Source organism: Octopus sinensis, linkage group LG27 (assembly GCF_006345805.1).
Source record: "Octopus sinensis linkage group LG27, ASM634580v1, whole genome shotgun sequence".
Taxonomy (NCBI): Eukaryota; Metazoa; Mollusca; class Cephalopoda; order Octopoda; family Octopodidae; genus Octopus; species Octopus sinensis.
The window spans coordinates 6683285-6704824 of NC_043023.1; the positions used below are offsets into that span (position 1 = coordinate 6683285).

Consider the following 21540-nt stretch of genomic DNA (forward strand, 5'->3'; position numbering starts at 1 on the left):
CACCATCATCATCATCATCATCAACAACATCAACATCATCTTCATCACCATTGCCACCATCAGCACTATCATCATCATCATCATCATCATCATCATCACCATCATCACCATCACTGGCAACCACCACCACCACCACCACCACCATCATCGTCATTGTCATAATCATCCTCATCACCATTGCCACCATCAGCACTATCATCATCATCATCATAATCACTGGCAACCACCACCACCACCACCATCATTGTCATTATTGCCATCATCATCATCATCACCATCACCATCACTACCATCATCTAGTCATCACCTTCTTCATCATCATCATCATCATCATTGCTGTAATCATCACCATCATCAGCAGCACAACCAACACCACCATGATAATTGTCATCATCATCATCATCATCATCATCATCATCATCATTACCACTACCATCACCATCATCATCACCATCATCATTGTTGACAACACCACCACTACCATCATCATCACCGCTATCGTCCACACCATCCACCACCACCCTCATCAACACCGCCACCACCACCACCCACTTACATCAACATCAACATCAACAGGAGTAATTAAAGAATGAGAAACCAGCTTTCAGTGGCCCCTTGACCTATTAAAAATAGCAGCCAAGTTTTCTCCACAGAAAAACACAAAGGAAGGACACACTAGACAATTTATTTTTAGATATGCAAAAAAAAAAAAATAGAAACAAGCAAAAAAAACAGGATGGAGGTGGAGAGTGTCATGGATGGAATGTCTTCAATCAATTTTGTTGAGTCAGGACTGACCTGGGGCCAACCAACAATAACAGAGACTAATATTAATTAGCGTACTATACATTAGGTAATGTAGTCCTAGATACACTATGTCTGAATATGAGACAGGATGGTCACAGCTGGAACATTTTTAATCATAGGTCTACTGCATCAAGACTGACCTGGGGCTAAACAACAACTATATCCATTAATACAACTATATTGTACATTAGATAATGTAGTCTTAGATACACTATGTCTGAATAAAAGATGGGGTGGTCACAGCTGGAGCATCTCTGATTGTAGGTCTGGTGGATCAGGACTGACTTGGGGCTAAAAAACAACAGCATTTATAGCTGTTATTACTAACTGCTATACTGTACATTAGGTAATGCACTCCTAGATACACTACGCCAGAATGAAATAAAGCATTTTATGCAGTATCTAGGTGAGACCTGAGGTTTTTATAGGCGCAGGAGTGGCTGTGTGGTAAGTAGCTTGCTTACCAGCCACATGGTTCCGGGTTCAGTCCCACTGCGTGGCACCTTGGGCAAGTGTTTTCTACTATAGCCTTAGGCCAACCGAAGCCTTGTGAGTGGATTTGGTAGACGGAAACTGAAAGAAGCCTGTCGTATATATGTATATATATATATGTATGTATGTATGTATGTATGTATGTATGTATGTATGTATGTATTGGGATACTTGGAACAAAACCTATATAAAAAAATTGAAGAGAACTATGGCATGACCTTTAAAAGATATATAGAGGACACATGGAGAAGATACCTCAATGGATGTTTCCTAATTTGGACTAAATTCCTTGAAAATCTGGAAGAATTCAGCACCCTCCTCAACAATCTACATCCTAGTCACAAATTCACAAGAGAAATGAGCAGCACACAATTACCATTTCTTGACATAATGGTAATTATTTTTAATTACCAAAATCACAACTGATATTTATTACAAAAGCACAGATATATACCGGTACCTAAATTTCAAATCATGTTACCCAATACATACAAAACACAACATCCTGTACTGTTTAGCCAGGAAAATTTGTACCATAGTCGATGATCCAAATATATATATATATATATATATATATATATACATATATATATATACACATATATATATATATTATATATGTGTGTGTGTATATGTTTGTGTGTCTGTATTTGTCGCCCTAGCATTGCTTGACAACCGATGCTGGTGTGTTTACGTCCCCATAACTTAGCAGTTCGGCAAAGAGACCGATAGAATAAGTACTAGGCTTACAAAGAATAAGTCCTGGGGTCGATTTGCTCGACTAAAGGCTGTGCTCCAGCATGGCCACAGTCAAATGACTGAAACAAGTAACAGAGTATCCACATTACTGCAAATAAGTTAACACAGTAGGCTCTACATGATATCTCACTCTGCTAGAAACAGCAGCTAAATAACTTCACAAGCACACATAAACATATTCATACAGACAAATGACTCAGAGGAGGAAGGTCAGAGGTCAAGTGTATCAAAAGTGATTGTTGTTGCTGTTGATTTTAAGTGGTTGAAGGAGATGAGTAAGGAGTCATTGCCAAGATTACATCCTTGTTGTACGTGTGTGTGTGTGTGTGTGTGTTTGTATGTGAGTATGTGTGTTTGTATGGTGTGTATGTGTTTGTATGTGTGTGTGTGTTTGTATGTGTTTGTATATGTTTGAGTGTGTGTGTGTGTGTCACATCTGCCCCAAACAACAGAATCCGATTCACTGTTAGTTTTGATGCAACATATTTATATACTAACATTCCACATGATTTGGGACTTACTGCCATAAAATATCGGAGTCAAGAGACATAGAGAAGCAATCCCCAGGAGATTTACTTTAATCTTCATACTAGACACAGTCAGTCTCATCAATGAAAATAATACATTCCTTTCCAATGGAAAAACTACCTCCAAATTTAAGGCACAGCAATGGGGACGCAATTTGCTCCAGTTTTCGCAAACTCAGTATTGGGGTACTTGGAACAAAACCTATATATAAAAAAAATTGAAGAGAACTACGGCATGACCTTTAAAAGACATATAGAGGACACATGGAGAAGATACCTCGATGGTTGTTTCCTAATTTGGACCAAATTCCTAGAAAATCTGGAAGAATTCAGCACCCTCCTTAACAATCTACATCCTAGTCACAAATTCACAAGAGAAATGAGCAGCACACAATTACCATTTCTTGACATAATGGTGATTAAAAACAACACCAAAATCACAACTGATATTTATTATAAAAGCACAGATACATACCAGTACCTAAATTTCAAATCATGCCACCCAACACATACAAAACACAACATCCTGTACTGTTTAGCTAGGAAAATTTGTACCATAGTCGATGATCCAAATACCAGGAATATATGACTTATAGAACTCAAAGGATTTCTGCTCAAGCAAAACTACCCTCTCCTACTTATAGAAAATAGCATACAATGAGCAAAGGAGAACAACTTAGAGCAACACAAAAAAGATGAACCCATCAAAGGATCACAATACCATTTCTAGTAACACACAATCTGCATCAACAAAACATTTTTAACATCATCAGCAAAATAAATTTGCCAATCGTAAAACAAAGTGAAAAATTAAACCCTTTCGTTACCAACCCGGCTGAAACTGGCCCTGGATCTGTAGTACAAATGTCTTGTTTTCAAAAGTTTTGAGTTAAAATCTTCCACCAAACCTTAGTCACAGTTTATGTTCCTAACACTAGCTTAATCATAACTAAGTTATTTTACCTAATTCTTTGTTATATTTAAAGTAATTGAAAGAAACACAGAGAATCTCAACAGAAATATGGTAACAAAAGGGTTAAAGTCACGGTGATATTTTTAACCCTTTTGATATAAATCTGGCTGAAACCGGCTCTGGCTTTGTAGTACAAATGTTTTGTTTTCAGAAGTTTTGAATTAAAATCTTCCACCAAACTTTAGTCACAATTTATGTTCCTAAAATTAGCTGAATGATAACTAAGTTATTTGACTAAATTCTTTGTTATATTTAAAATTAATTGAAAAAAACTCAGAACATCTCAAAATAAATACAGTAATGAAAGGGTTAAGGGTACACTTGTCTGTGGAGTGCTCAGTCACTAGGACATAAAGAATATATATACATGCATATCTTTTACTTTTTACTCATTTCTGTCATCAGACTGTGGCCATGCTGGAGCACCGCCAACGAAATATTCCCCAGAATTTATTTTCTTTTTAAGCCTGTTACTTATTCTATCGGTCTCTTTTGCTGAAACCCTAAGTCATAGGACCATAAACAAACCAACACTGGTTCATAGGGGACAGACACAAACACAATAACAAACACACACACACACACATATATATGCAACAAGCTTCTTTCAGTTTCTGTCTACCAAATCCGCTCACATGTCCTTGGTTGGCCCAAGGCTATAGTAGAAGTCGCATGCCCAAGGTGCCACGCAGTGGGACTGAAACCAGAACCATGTGGTTGGGAATTAATCTCAGTCATGCCTGCAGCTTATATAACTATCAATTTCAAATTTTAGCACAAAGCCGGCAATTTCAGGTGAGCAGGTAAGTCGATAACATCAACCCCAATACACAACTGGTACTTAATTTATCAACCCTGAAAGGATGAAAGGCAAAGCCGACCTCGGTGGAATTTGAACTTAGATTGTAGAGATGGGTGAAATGCCACATTCTGCAGTTCACCACTTTAAAAATATACTATAATAATACTCTTGTGTTTTTCTCTGTCACAACATATGAGAAAGGAAGGAGTGATGGCAAGATGGTAGTGGAAGCGTATATACCAAATCCACTCACAAGGCTTTGGTCAGCCCGAGGCCATATTAGAAGACACTTGTCCAAGGTGTCACGCAGTGGAACTGAATCTGGAACCATGTGGTTCGTAAGCAAGCTACTTACCACACAGCCACTCCTATGTCTATGATGTATACTAATGAGGAAGACCTCTACATGGTAACCAGATATGTTAGAAATACCTGCCAAATCTCCCTCAAATTGCCCCTTTCTGTTTTATGTCTGTATATATGAACCAATGAAGGAAATCTCTACATCACAACTAGACCTGCTAGAAACAACAGCCAAATTCCTCTCAAATCACATTCTGCTGTCTTTATGTCTGTATATACCTATGCATGAGCTAACAAGGGAAACCTCTATATGGTAACTGGACTTCTTAGAAATAGCAGCCAAATCTCTCTCAGACCACATGCTTGTGTCTTAAAATACATTAAACAATCTAGACCTGTTAGAAATAGCAGCCAAATCTCCCTCAAATCACATCCTACTGTCCCCCATCTGTATATATGTATAAGCCAACAAGGGAAACCTCTATAGGTAACTGGACTTCTCAGAAATAGCAGCCAAATCTTTCTCAGACCATATGTTTGTGTCTTAAAATACATTAAACAATCTAGACCTGTTAGAAATAGCAGCCAAATCTTCCCCAAATCATATCCTAATGCCTATGTGTGCATGACATTGAAGGCAACCTCTTCATGGTAACTTGATATACTACAAATAGCAGGCAAATCTCCCCAAGACACACCCAACAGGTTTATATATGTATATATGCTAATGAAGGAGACCTCTACATGGTAATTAGATATGTTAGAAACAGCAGTCAAATCTCTCTCAAACCACATACTTGTATCTTAAAATGCATTAAACAATATTGACCTGTTAGAAATAGCAGCCAAATCTCCCTCAAATCAACCCTACTGTCTTACATCTGTATATATGTATAAGCCAACAAGGGAAGTCTCTTTATGGTAACTCGAATTGTTAGAAACAGCAGCCAAATCTACCTCAAAATGACATCCTACTATCTCATGTATACATATATGTATATGACATTGTTGGCAACCTCTACATGGTAACTAGATATGTTGGAAATAGCAGTCAAATCATTCTCAAATCACCTTGTTGTGTCTTAGGATATATTAAGCAATGCAGACCTGCTAGAAATAGCTGTCAAATCTGCCTCAAACCACACCTTACTACCTTACTTTTGTATATATGAGCCATTGAGGGAAACCTCTACATGGGAGCTAGATATGCTAGAAATAGCAGCCAAATCTCCTTCAAATCACATCTTACTATCTTATGTATGAGCCAATGATGGAAACTTCTACATGGTCACTAGATATGCTAGAAATAGCAACCAAATCTTCAGATCACACCCTGTCTTATGTATGAGCCAATGATGGAAACTTCTACATGGTCACTAGATATGCTAGAAATAGCAGCCAAATCTTCAGATCACACCCTGTCTTATGTATGAGCCAATGATGGAAACTTCTACATGGTCACTAAATATGCCAGAAATAGCAGCCAAATCTCCTTCAAATCACATCCTACTGTAATAGAATACATTAAATGTAATGTTTGATATACCTCTAAAATTAATTTTAAAAAATTAATTAACTCGACTTCAGGCTGAACAACAACAACGACTACAACAGCAAAAACATTGGCAGTAACAGACATTACAACCACGACCACCGCCATATGCACATCCCAACCACTTGTACTGTTTGGTATACTGATACATGCATACCACCGCCATTGCTGCCACCATCACCACATACCACCACCACCACCACCACCACTACCACCACCACACAGACACACATAGCATTATCACCATCACCATCACCACCACTGTCATTCTGGTATACCTAGCATCACCATCTCATCATCATCATATGCATCACCATCAACTTCACCATCATCTTCATCATCATCATCATCATCTTCATCATCATCATCATCATCTTCATCTTCATCAACATCATCATCATCATCATCACTGCCATTATCATCATCATCATCATCTTCATCTTCATCAACATCATCACTGCCTTTATCATCATCATCATCATCAACATCATCACTGCCATTATCATCATCATCATCATCATCATCATTGTCTACCATTATCATCATCATCATATCATATATCATCTCTACCATTACATCATCATCATCATCAACATCATCACTGCCATATCATCATCATTGCCATCATCATCATCATCATCATCATCATTGTCTACATTATCATCATCATCATCTCATCATCATCATCATTGTCTACCATATCATATCATCATCATCATCATCATCTCATTGTCTACCATTATCATCATCATCATCATCGTCTACCATTATATCATCATCATCATCATCATCATCATCATAATCATTGTCTACATATTATCATCATCATCAATCATCATCATCATCATTGTCTACCATTATCATCATCATCATCATAATCATCATCATCGCTCTACCATTATCATCATATCATCATCAACATCATCACTGCCATTATCATCATCATTGCCATCATCATCATCATCATCATCATCATTGTCTACCATTATCATCATCATCATCATCATCATCATCATCATTGTCTACCATTATCATCATCATCATCATCATCATCATCATCATCGTCTACCATTATCATCATCATCATCATCAACATCATCACTGCCATTATCATCATCATTGCCATCATCATCATCATCATCATCATCATTGTCTACCATTATCATCATCATCATCATCATCATCATCATCATTGTCTACCATTATCATCATCATCATCATCATCATCATCATCATTGTCTACCATTATCATCATCATCATCATCGTCTACCATTATCATCATCATCATCATCAAATCATCATCATCATCATTGTCTACCATTATCATCATCATCATCATCATCATCATCATTGTCTACCATTATCATCATCATCATCTTCATCTTCATCAACATCATCACTGCCTTTATTATCATCATCATCATCATCGTCTACCATTATCATCATCATCATCATCAACATCATCACTGCCATTATCATCATCATCATCATCATCATCATCATTGCCATCGTCATAATCATAATCATCATCATCATCATCATCATCATCATTATATACAGCAGCCAGCAGCACTTATCACCATTTCATACCAGTGGCTCTCCACTACCACCACCACCACCACAGACTAGTAGCATCATCATCATCACCATCATCATGTACAGCACTAACAAACAATACTACAACCACCACCATCGCTGCAACCCCCAACCATCCCACTGCCACTGCAACAATCACCACAATCATCGCCCCACCCTGTCCCATCATCATCATCATCATCACAACTGCTAACACCTTCACCACAACCACCACCACCACCACCATTAACATCAGCAGCAGCAGCATAATCACCACCCCATATTCACCAAATCCACCACCACCACCACCACCACAACCATCATCATAAGCAGCAGCAGCAGTAGCGTAATCATCAACTCCACCTTACCACCACCACTACCACCACCACCACCATCACCATCAGTAATAGCAGCAACATCATCATCATCATCATCGCCACCACAACCATCACCTCCACCATCACTACTACCACCACCACCACCACTACCACACCACCACCACCACCACCATCAGTAACAGCAGCAACATCATCATCATCATCATCATCATCATCGCCACCACAACCATCACCTCCACCATCACTACTACCACCACCACCACCACTACCACACCACCACCACCACCACCATCAGTAACAGCAGCAACATCATCATCATCATCATCATCATTGCCACCACAACCATCACCTCCACCATCACTACTACCAGCATCGTCAGCATCATGCCACCACCACCACCGTCGCCATCATCATCATCATCACTCCACCCCACCCCCCATCCCCACCCCGCCAACACAGTCACTGGCCGCAGTAGTAAACAGAGAACAGCACATCTGATTGCCATCATTATTGCTGCTGCCAGGAAGAGTAGAAGCACAGCAAGCAGAGGCTGAAGAGGAAGAGAGAACCATCAACAAACAGCACCACCTGTGTCAGCTGTTGTGGAGATGAGGAGGAGGGGAAGCGAGAAGAGGAGGGGAGGAGAAAGAAGGAGGGAATAGAGAGAAGGAGAGGGGTGTGGTGGAGGAGGGAAGGAGGAAGAAGGAGGAGGAGAATTGGAAGAAGGGAAAAAAGGGAGGAAGGAGTGAAGGAAAGAGGTGCACAGAGAGAGAGAGAAAGAAGAACAACAACAACAAAGAAGAAAGAAGAAGAAAGGAGAAGAAGAAGAACAACAACAACAACCAAAGAAGAAAGAAGAAGAAAGAAGAAGAAAGAAGAAGAACAACAACAACAAAGAAGAAAGAAGAAAGGAGAAGAAGAACAACAACAACAAAGAAGAAAGAAGAAGAAAGAAGAACAACAACAACAACAAAGAAGAAAGAAGAAAGGAGAAGAACAACAACAACAAAGAAGAAAGAAGAAAGGAGAAGAAGAACAACAACAACAAAGAAGAAAGAAGATCAAGAACAACAACAACAACAAGAAAGAAGAAGAAGAAGAAAAAGAAGAAGAAGAAGAAGAAGAAGAAGGAATGAAAGAAGGAGGAAGGGAGAAAGGAGAGAAGGAAAAAGAAGTGCAGAGAGAGAGAGAGTGCAGGGGGAGAGAGAAAGAAAAGGGAGGAAGGAAGAAATGGAGAGAGAGAGAGAGAGAAGAAAAGGAAAGAAGGAAGAAAACAAACAGGGAAAGGAAGGAACGAAGGAACAAACGAACGAACGAAGGCAGGCAGGAAAGAAGGAATAAATAAATAATAAAGAAAGAAAGGAAGAATGAAAGAGTGAAGAGATGCACAAAGATGAAGGAAAGCAAAAAACAGGGAATGAAAGAAAGCGAAGGAGAAATAGGAAAAGAAAGGCTGAGAGAAGAAAAAATGCCATGAAAGAAGGGAAGGAAAAAGGATTTTTAAAAATGCAAAAAAAAAAAGTATATATATATGAAGAGAGCAAGTAATCTCCTCCTCGGCACCCCCCCCCCAGTGTCTTGGATTGCCACCACCACCACCATTACCACCACCGCAACCATCGCAATCAGCATCATCATCATCAGCACCACTGCAGCTGCCACAGGCATCACCATCGACACTGCCAGCGCCGCTGCTGTTTATCGCCATGACAACAGGTGGCTGGCAGCCTTATCATCACCATCCGCGTCATTATCACCGTCACCACCACCACCACCACCACCATCACCATCATTATCACCACCACCACCACCATCACCATCATTATCACCACCACCACCATCACCAACATTATCATCATCATCAGTATCATTATCACCATCACCACCACTACCACCATCACCAACATTATCATCATCATCACCACCACCATCATCATTGCAACACCATCGTCAGAATCATCACCAACACCATCAGTATCATCATCATTACCATCATCACCACCACCACTACCTTCACCACCACCATCACCGACAGTATCATCATCATCGCCATCATTATCATCACCACTACAACCACCACCACCAACACCACTACCACCATCATTGCATCACCACCACCATCACCAACAATATCATCATCACCCCCACAACCACCAACACCAACACCATCGTCATCATTGCATCACCATCGTCAGTATCATCATCACCACCACCACCACCACCGCCTCATCATTACCCTCATCACCACCACCATCACCATCGCAACCACCACCTCCATCATCATCATCACCACCACCACCACCGCCACCATCATTGCCCTCATCACCACCACCATCACCATCGTTATCATCATCACCATCACAACCACCACCTCCATCATCATCATCATCATCATCACCATCACCACCACCATCACAACCACCACCTACATCATTATCATCATCATCATCACCACCATCATTGCCCTCATCACCATCACAACCACCACCATCATTGCCCTCATCATCATCATCATCACCATCACAACCACCACCTCCATCATCATCAACATCCTCATCATCATCATCTTGTTTCCTACTTTCATCCCGACCGACCGCAGCCACCATCCATGCTCTTCCTTGTAACAAGCCAACACAGAAACACTCTGCCATTTATCCTACACTCCACCACCACCAACACCACCACCATCCCCGATCATCCCATCTGCCAACTTCTCCACCACCACCACCACCACCACCACCACAAAATTCCATAGCCACTACAGCTACTAATACTACCATTTACTAACACCACCACTGTTACGACTAATGCTACCTCTACCACTTGCTCTAGTAATAGAGTTGTTACCAGTGCCAACACCACCACCGCCACCACCACCACGACTATAAAGACCATAAATTAGTAATACTACTACTACTACTACTACTACTACTACTAACCATGACTATTACTACTACTACTACCACTGCTGTTGCTACTATTGGCGCTTTGCCAATGCTGTCATGACTGTTATTGTAGTTAACAGGCAGTGTATGTCTGACATACATACGTGTGTGGTGTGTGTGTGTGTGTGTGTATACACTCGTGGGGGGGTGTTGGTATGTCTGTGCGAGTGTGTGAGTATGCACATACACAGTGGAAACTGCTTATTGTAATCATAGGTTATGCAATCAACCAATTATTGTTATCAAATTATATATATATATATGCATATATGTAGTGTGGTGTAATATAATATAATATATATATATATATATTATGAGAGAGCGAGAGAGAGAGAGAGAGATGGATAGATAGATAGATAGGTGATAGATAGATAGATAGATAGATATACATACACATATATATATATACACACACGTGCACACATATATAACAAACACATTTATGTACATACATTACTATGCATAGTTATTTAAAGAACTACGTATCTATATATATACAATACACACATGCATATATATACACACATACATATATATATATATATATATATATATATATATATGTAATATATATGTATTATATATATATATATAATATATATATATTATATATATATATATATATATATATAATATATTATAATATATATATATATATATAATATATATATATATATATGTATATATGTATACACACACACTTATGAACACATACGCACAGTTATTTAAAGAAATATATATCTATATACATACACATTGATATATATATATACACACATTGCAAACACATATACACACATATGCATGCACACAGTTCAACATATGCACATATATTTATATGTATATACATACATAGAGTTCAACACACACTGACCCATATATATATATATATATATAATATATATATACATACATACATGCATACATGCACACCACACACACTCTGACACAAAAAATATTATTCAAGTGGTGGCCCAGCATGGCTGCAGTTAAATGACTGAAACAAGTACAAGATAAAAGATATATATATTATATATATATTTATTTATATATATTTAGATACACATACACACATTGAGATATATATACAGACTTCAACACACACATGAACATATATATATATATATATATACACATGCATAGTTATTTATAAAAATAGATTTATATATATATACACACACACACACACAAACACATATATACTTCAACACACACACATATATATTTCAACACACACATGCACACACACAGATATATATACACAGACTTCAACACAGACACAAATATATATATATATATATATAGAGAGAGAGAGAGAGAGAGAGAGAGGGAGAGAGAGTGAGAGAGGAAGAGAAAGAGAGGGACAGAGAGAGAGAGAGATGCAAACACACATATATTCTTCAACACACACACATACACACACTCATACACACAAAAGCACCCACTTATTACAATCACAGCTTATATAACCAACTGCTTATTGTTACAAAAATTAGCAGAGCCCAAACTCTTTACAAGTTCAACGTTTATCAGCCGGTCTGTGTACATATGCACATGAGTGTGTGTGTGTGTTTGTAAGCGCATGTGTGTTGCTTATGACGTCAGAAGCATTGAACATGAGATGAACGTCAACAAATGAACGTTTCTTTTTCCTTTTTTCGTACCATTTCTTCAGAGCAGGTATCACTGGAATATGAGGCCTACCATTAACCATTTAACCATTTAAGAATATTGTATCACGTTAAAAAAATCTCTGCTGAAGATAGAAGCAGGATACAAACCAAAAATGTATCGCTTGTGAGCTACTTTAATGTGGCAGTCCTCTTAAGAGGTGACGATACTGCAGTTAAAACCCAGGAAGACATTTCCTTGGTGGTGGGCACTTGTTGCCAGGCATGGCTGCAGTTTACCTTGCTTGCAATATATAGAAAACACAGTAGTAAAAATTGTTTGCCAACATAACATGGCAGTCCTGGTTTAGGACTAATGTTGCTGTAATTTAGCCCCAAGAGATATCATCTCCAGCTGGCTATACAACACAATGTGTGTGTGTGTGTGTGTGTGTGTGTGTGTGAGTGTATGATATATGTATACATGTATATCTTTATATATATGTATATATATATGTGTGTGTGTGTATATATATATATATATATATATATAGGTTTTTATCATGATAAATGTATTATAAGCACCTGGTCCTACCGCTTAAGTTTCAAATTTAGTTCATGTAGTTTCTTCAATAAGAACAATCATGATTTTATTTCTGTAAGAAATATTGTTTAATTCTATTTGATTATCTATTTAACTATTATTGTTATTATTGTTGACCTGAGGAGTGACTATACTTTTAAATTGAATTGTTTTTCGATTAAATTTAAATACAATGTGGCTATACAACACAATGTGTGTGCGTGTGTGTATGTATATATATATATATATATATATATATATATATATATATATAGGGGAGAATTTACAAAAATGAAAGAAAAAGACAGGTGGTGTAGAAAATAAACATATGTATTAGTATAACGCTCGGGAATTGAAAAAGTCTTTAACGTTTCGAGCTTACGTTCTTCTACAGAAAGGAATACAGAAAGAAACAAGGAAAGAAAAAAATGTGTAGTGGCTAGCGATCTATCATGGCGATATATATATATAATTATATATAAAAAAACGTTTTGCATAAGTTTTTACCGATCATGGCTTTTTCCATACCGAAACTACTTGGTAAAATTTATTAATTATTAAATTAATAATTATTTACCCTATATCTGTAATAATATATATATAATGTATGTGTACCTACAGTATTTTATATACACACACACTCACACAAACATATAGTATATATATGTGTGTATATATTTAAATATATGTATATATGTATGTATACATATGGGCTACTTTAATGTGGCAGTCCTCTTAAGAGGTGACGATACTGCAGTTTAACCCCAGGAAGACATATCCTCCAGCTGGTTTATTCAATGTGCTTCTCACACCTGATATTTATTGCAAGTGAGAGATAACTTCTGTCACCATAGCTTCAAGATCATGTGGTTTTGATCTGTATTGCATCTCCTTGGTGGTGGGCACTTGTTGCCAGGCATGGCTGCAGTTTACCTTGCTTGCAATATATAGAAAACACAGTAGTAAAGATTGTTTGCCAACATAACATGGCAGTCCTGGTTTAGGACTAATGTTGCTGTAATTTAGCCCCAGGAGACATCGTCTTCAGCTGGCTATACAACACAATCTGTGTCCTGATATTTTCGAACAAGGGAATCTAGCACCCCCACTCAGCTCAAAACAATATCTGTGTATCGTGATTTCCAGGTTATTTCCCTTCCTCAGCACAGAATAATTGCTCAGTTAGATGTGGCGCTGTCAAATTCCCATTCAAAATATATAGTTTTCAAAGTGACAAATTGCTAAATTACAGCAACATTAGTCCTAACCCAGGACTGCCATGTTATGTTGGCAAACAATCTTTACTACAAAGTACTGTTGCTGAATATCTTACACTGTGAGATTTTAAAAATAGTAATTTTCTAATAGAAAACACAGGGTTATACAATCACTGATTTTGTAACTGCCACCTGACTGGCTCCCGTGCCGGTTGCACATAAAAAGCACTATGCCTGTGCCACCAGAATGGCTTTCATGCCAGTTGCACATAAAAACACCATTCAAGCGTGGTCGATGCCTGTGCCGCCTGAATGGCTCCCATGCCAGTTGCACATGAAAAGCACCATTCGAGCATGGTCGACGCTTGTGCCGCCTGACCGGCTCCTGTGCCGGTTGCACATAAAAGGCATGCACTACACTCTCGGAATGATAGGTGTTAGGAAGAGCATCCAGCTGTAGAAACCTTGTCAAATCAGACTGGAGCCTGGTGCAGCCTCCCAGCCCTCAATCAGAAACCGCCCAACCCATGCCAGCATGGAAAGCAAGACAGTGGCTGTGTGGTAAGCAGGAGTGGCTGTGTGGTAAGTAGCTTGCTAACCAACCACATGGTTCCATGTTCAGTCCCACTGCATGGCATCTTGGGCAAGTGCCTTCTGCTATAGCCCCGGGCCGACCAATGCCTTGTGAGTGGATTTGGTAGACGGAAACTGAAAGAAGCCTGTCGCATATATGTATATATTTATGTTTGTGTGTCTGTGTTTGTCCCCCTAGCATTGCTTGACAACCAATGCTGGTGTGTTTACGTCCCCGTAACTTAGCGGTTCGGCAAAAGAGGCCGATAGAATAAGTACTGGGCTTACAAAGAATAAGTCCTGGGGTCGATTTGCTCGACTAAAGGCGGTGCTCCAGCATGGCTGCAGTCAAATGACTGAAACGAGTACAAAAAAAAAAAAATATGACAATGACGATGATGATGATGATTGAACTAGTCTGTTAGAAAATCTTTGTTCAAGACAGAAGTAGTATATGAACCAGAAAGTACTGCTTATGGCCACGAGTACCCACCAAGGAGATCCAATACAAATCAAATCATGTGGTTTGGTAGGCTTAAAGCCAACAGAAAGAGTTGTAAACAGCAATGTTACATCCAATTCTTCATCATCATCATTTTAACCCTTTAGCGGTCAGATTACACTAATCTCAAATGTAATGCTTATCTGTTCATGTTATTTTGGATTAGTCATGTGTTATCTCATAGATTTGAAATTTCAATAATGTTAACTGTTCACAACATCTGATGTCTCTTATACCCAGTTTTCCCCTTAAATTACTTATACTCTGTCGTATGTGCACACTGACATTACCCATCCAACAGATCAGGCTAGCTTCAATATATATATATATATATATATATATTGTATAGAGGGCATTATTACACATAAATGCCTCACACTAAGAGGGACAAAGTCATTACTACCAAAATTATACTAATCATACCCAAATGCAGTTTTTCAAAGCAAGACATTTAAAAAAATGAATTTAGTTCTGTATCACCGTGATTTCACATTCAACTTTACGTCTTATGATCCTCAGCAGAACTGATTCTGAACACATCATAATAAACTACCAACCTTACGTAGCGAAGACGAACAGACAACTGCTCACTTGTCTGTTGAGCAGTTGTCTGTTTGTCTTCGCTACGTAAGGTTGGTAGTTTATTTATGATGTGTCAGAATCAGTTCTGCTGAGGATCATAAGACGTAAAATTGAATGTGAAATCACGGTGATACAGAACTAAATCATTTTTTTAAATGTCTTGCTTTGAAAAACTGCATTTGGGTATGATTAGTATAATTTTGGTAGTAATGACTTTGTCCCTCTTAGTGTGAGGCATTTATGTGTAATAATGCCCTCTATACAATATAGATATAATTAATTTGTTCAAAAGAAAAAAATTTCTTTTATGAGGTTTTCACGCTAGCTACCCGATAATTTCTTGTTAAGATCCCTTATTAAGAGATTATCCTTAATTGTTAAACTTATATATATATATATATATATATATAAAAAAATATATCACCGTGACCGACCAGGCTATCTGATGGTCACAATGTGCTTCGCATTGTTTTAGCCTTCAAATGACGCCATGTGTGTATATATCTATGAATGCGTGTACAATATATATACTTTTTTACACTTTTACTTGTTTCAGTCATTTGACTATGGCCTTTAGTCAAGCACATCGACCCCAAAACTTATTCTTTGTAAGCCTAGTACTTATTCTATCGGTCTCTTTTGCCAAACCGCTAAGTTACAGGGACGTAAACACACCAACATCAGCCGTCAAGAGATGATGGGGGGACAAACACAGACACACAAACACACACACACTAACACACACACACACACACACACACACACATATATATACGATGGTCGTTTCACTGTCACGTGTAAAAAGATTCGAGTGAGGTCGTTGCCAGTGCCGCCTGACTGGCCCCCGTGCCGGTGGCACGTAAAAAGCATCCCACTACACTCTCAGAGTGGTTGGCGTTAGGAAGGGCATCAAGCTGTAGAAATTCTGCCAAATCAAGATTGGAGACTGGTGCAACCATCTGGCTCGCCAGCCCTCAGTCAAAATCGTTCAACCCATGCTAGCATGGAAAGCGGACGTTAAACGATGATGATGATGATGGGCTTCTTTCAGTTTCCATCTACCAAATCCATTAACAAGGCTTTGGTCAGTCCGAGGCTATAGTAGAAGACACTTGCCGAAGGTGACACGCAGTGGAACTAAACCTGAAACCATGTATTTCGTAAGCAAGCTACTTACCACGCAGCCATTCCTACACCTATATGTATATATATATATGTATATATACATATCTATATCTATATATACGTGTGTGTATGTATATATATGTATCTATATATATGTGTATGTGTGTGTGTGTGTGTATGTATATATATATATATATATATATAATATATATATATATATATATATATTATATATATATATATGTATCTATATATATGTGTGTATGTATGTGTATATATATGTTAGTATCATCATCATCTCCTCACACATACAAGAGATATGCTTGATCATGTTGCTGGCAACAAGAGATTCCATCTGTTATCATAAACTGAATACTGATAAAATGATACAAGATATACTTACATATATATATACATATATATACATATATATGTGTGTGTGTGTGTTGTATGCATGATATATGTATGCAGGTATATCTTTATACATATGTATATATATGTGTGTATGTGTCTGTATATATATATATATATATATATATATATATATATATATATATATATATGTATGTATGTATGTATGTATGTATGTGTGTGTGTGTACTTACATCATATTGTATACACACACATTTGCACACACACCCACACAAACATATAGTATATATATATATGTGTGTGTGAGTGTATTTAAGTATATGTACATATGTATGTATACATATATGCCTATCTATAACATATGCATATATGCATACATGCACATACACAAACGTGTATATATGTATATACATACACATTCAGATATTAATACACACACACTCATATACACATACAGACACATATGTGTATGTATGTTTATATATACTTTATGTACAGTTATAGATACAGATACCCATATGTATGTATGTATATGTATATATATATATATATATATATATATATATATACACACACACATATATACACAGTATCTAGGGTATACAGCTAGACAGTATAACCCAAAGATGCACAACTCAAACAACTCAAAAAGTACATTGGTAAAGCAGCTACTTCTCTGTCGAGACGACCACCACCCATGAAAAATAAAGAAATGAATAAAAGTATGGAAGTACAAATGGATCATAACATCTATCAAGGTCAGGGCATACAGGACTTGTGTTGGTTTGTTATCAACAGACCTTTGGAAGCAAGTGTGGTTTGGACAACATATTTCAGACAAGATTACAAACTGCGTGTGGTATGATCCATACATTTGCACATATCTGCATGTGTGTGTGTGTGTGTGTGTGTGTACAAAGTGTCTATAAAGGCGGCGAGCTGGCAGAAACGTTAGCACGCCGGGCGAAATGCGTAGCCGTATTTCGTCTGTCGTTACGTTCAGAGTTCAAATTTCGCCGGGTCGACTTTGCCTTTCATCCTTTCGGGGTCAATAAATTAAGTACCAGTTACGCACTGGGGTCGATGTAATCGACTTAATCCGTTTGTCTGTCCTTGTTTGTCCCCTATGTGTTTAGCCCCTTGTGGGTAGTAAAGAAATATATAAAGTGTGTGTGCAATTCTAAATAATTGTATCTTTGTAACTGTACATGATAGAACTAAATTGCACACACTTTATAGACACCCTATGTGTGTATGTGTATATATACAGGGTGTGATAGGTGAATTCTTTCCATTTATATTTTTAATTTCACGCACATGCATTGTTTTGTTTTTGATTTTGTCAACTACACAGTATAGTAGGGTCAGTTGGGCACCATCTAAGGTGGAGGGGACAAACACAGACACACAAATACACACACACAGAGATATCTACACATACGAGGGCTTCTTTCAGTTTCCATCTGCTGGATCTACTAACAAGGCTTTGGTCAGCCCGAAGCTATAATGGAGGACACTTGCCCAAGGTGCCATACAGTGGGACTGAACCCAGAACCACGTGGTTGGGAAGCAAGCTTCTTACCACACAAGTTGCAATTCACTCTGCCAGAAATTTGGAAACAACATGCTATACTGCCTGGCATTTGTGCCGGAGGCTCTTCAGAGTGTTTGGATATCAACCTGAGGACAGAGCATTCTGAGGACATGTAATGAGAATGATAAAAATCAAACATCATGGTGTTTGGAGTGAGCACTAGTCATGGTGATGTTATGCCTCCATTCATCTTCCCACATGGCCTCAGAGTCAACATGAAAGCCTACAGCAAGAGCCTGGTGGAGGTAGTGCTGCCCTGGGTCAAGAGGGTGGCTGCTGGAAGACCCTATGTCTGGCAACAGGACTCTGCACCATGCCACACAGGCAGGGAAATCCAGTCATGGCTGTCAAACAATTTCTGTGACCACATCACCCCTAACATGTGGCCACCTAACTCCCCATACTGCAACCCTCTTGATCACTGCGGGGTGCAGTTGAACGAGAGACCGATAAAACTCCTTGTAACACCAAAGATGAATTGAAGGCAAGGATTATGGCAGCATTCACCAACTTAAACAAGGAGACCATCCAGAAGAATTTCAGGAGATTCCAAAGTCATCTGGGGGCTGTGGTTGAAACCAATGGCGATTTTATTGACCAAATTTACTCTTTAGTATTTCAAGATATTTTTATGTAATTTTAGTAAATATATCTGTTAAAATGAGATGTCAGTTATTTTATTCACGGCATCCTGACCCCTTTCGGTCATGACACTGACCATGGGACTGCACCTAGAAAGTTACCCTCCCAGGCACAAGTTCAGGCAAGGTTATTTATGGAAGACCATCAGTCGCCCATGCATACCGGCCTCCCCTCTCTACGTCACCGGTGTTGTCCAAGGGAAAGGCAAAGGGGCCGATACAGCTTGGCACCTGTGATGTCACAACTCATTTCTACAGTTGAGTGAACTGGAGCAACATAAAATAAAGTGTCTTGCTCAAGAACACAACACGCAGCCGAGTCTGGGATTCAAACTCACAACCACATGGTCGAAGATCGATGTGCTCTAACCACTGAGCCATTATTTATATATAATATATATATATATATATATATATATATATATATATATATATATTATATATATTATAATGTATATACACACACACATACATATATACACACACAAACACAAGCGCACACATGGTCAGTACCATGTTTTATATATATATATATATATATAAATAATAAGGCAGCTAGCTGGCAGACACGTTAGCGCAGTGGGCGAAATGCTCAGCGGTATTTCGTCTGCCGTTACGCTCTGAGTTTAAATTCCACCGAGGTCGACTTTTCCTTTCATCCTTTCAGGGTCGATAAATTAAGTACCAGTTACGCACTGGGGTCGATATAATCGACTTGATCCCTTTGTCTGTCCTTGTTTGTCTCCTCTATGTTTAGCCCCCTGTAGGCAATAAAGAAATATTTATACATATATATATAATTCACTGACACTAAAAGTGACCAAGTGTTTAGTGAGCAGCAGCATTGCTAGAAATAAGAGTCAAAGACTCCTTAGCCACAAGAAGTCACATGTTCTATTTGAACAGACAGGAGACAACATCTCCCCATCTTGATTGAGCTGCATTAGATTAACATACTAATTTCGTATAAGAAATTAATACTCGTCAGTAATGCTTACTGCATCACAGGTGGTGCTGCTGAAATCACACCTGTTAGCATTATAGGAAATACCATTGAAATACCATAGAACCAACACCAGTGCTATTAATGTGGCACCAACACCAATGCTGTTAATGTGGCACCAGTGCTATTAAAGTAGCACCAGCATCAGTGTTTAAGTGGGTACCTGCATCAGTGCTTTTAATGTGGTACCTGCACCAGTGCTGTTAATGTAGTATCAGCATCAGTGCTTTTAATGTAGCACCAGCATCAGTGCTTTTAATGTGGCACCAGCACCAAAGCTTTTAATGTGGCACCAGCACCAGTGCTATTAAAGTAGTACCAACACCAATGCTTTTAATGTGGTACCTGCACCAGTGCTATTAATGTGGCACCAACACCAATGCTGTTAATGTGGCACCAGTGCTATTAAAGTAGCACCAGCATCAGTGTTTTTAATGTGGTACCTGCATCAGTGCTTTTAATGTGGTACCTGCACCAGTGCTGTTAATGTAGTATCAGCATCAGTGCTTTTAATGTAGCACCAGCATCAGTGCTTTTAATGTGGCACCAGCACCAGTGCTATTAATGTAGCACCAGCATCAGTGCTTTTAATGTAGCACCAGCAACAGTGCCTTTAATGTGGCACCAACACCAAAGCTTTTAATGTGGCACCAGCACCAGTGCT

At 38.4% G+C, this 21540-nt stretch overlaps 1 protein-coding gene across 1 annotated transcript in view; it reads right to left on the reverse strand.

Moving 5' to 3' along the window:
* The window catches only part of LOC118768273, an 87362-nt gene that overhangs the window by 37165 nt on the left and 28657 nt on the right, over window positions 1-21540 (reverse strand). The gene's annotated exons all lie outside the window — the stretch shown is intronic.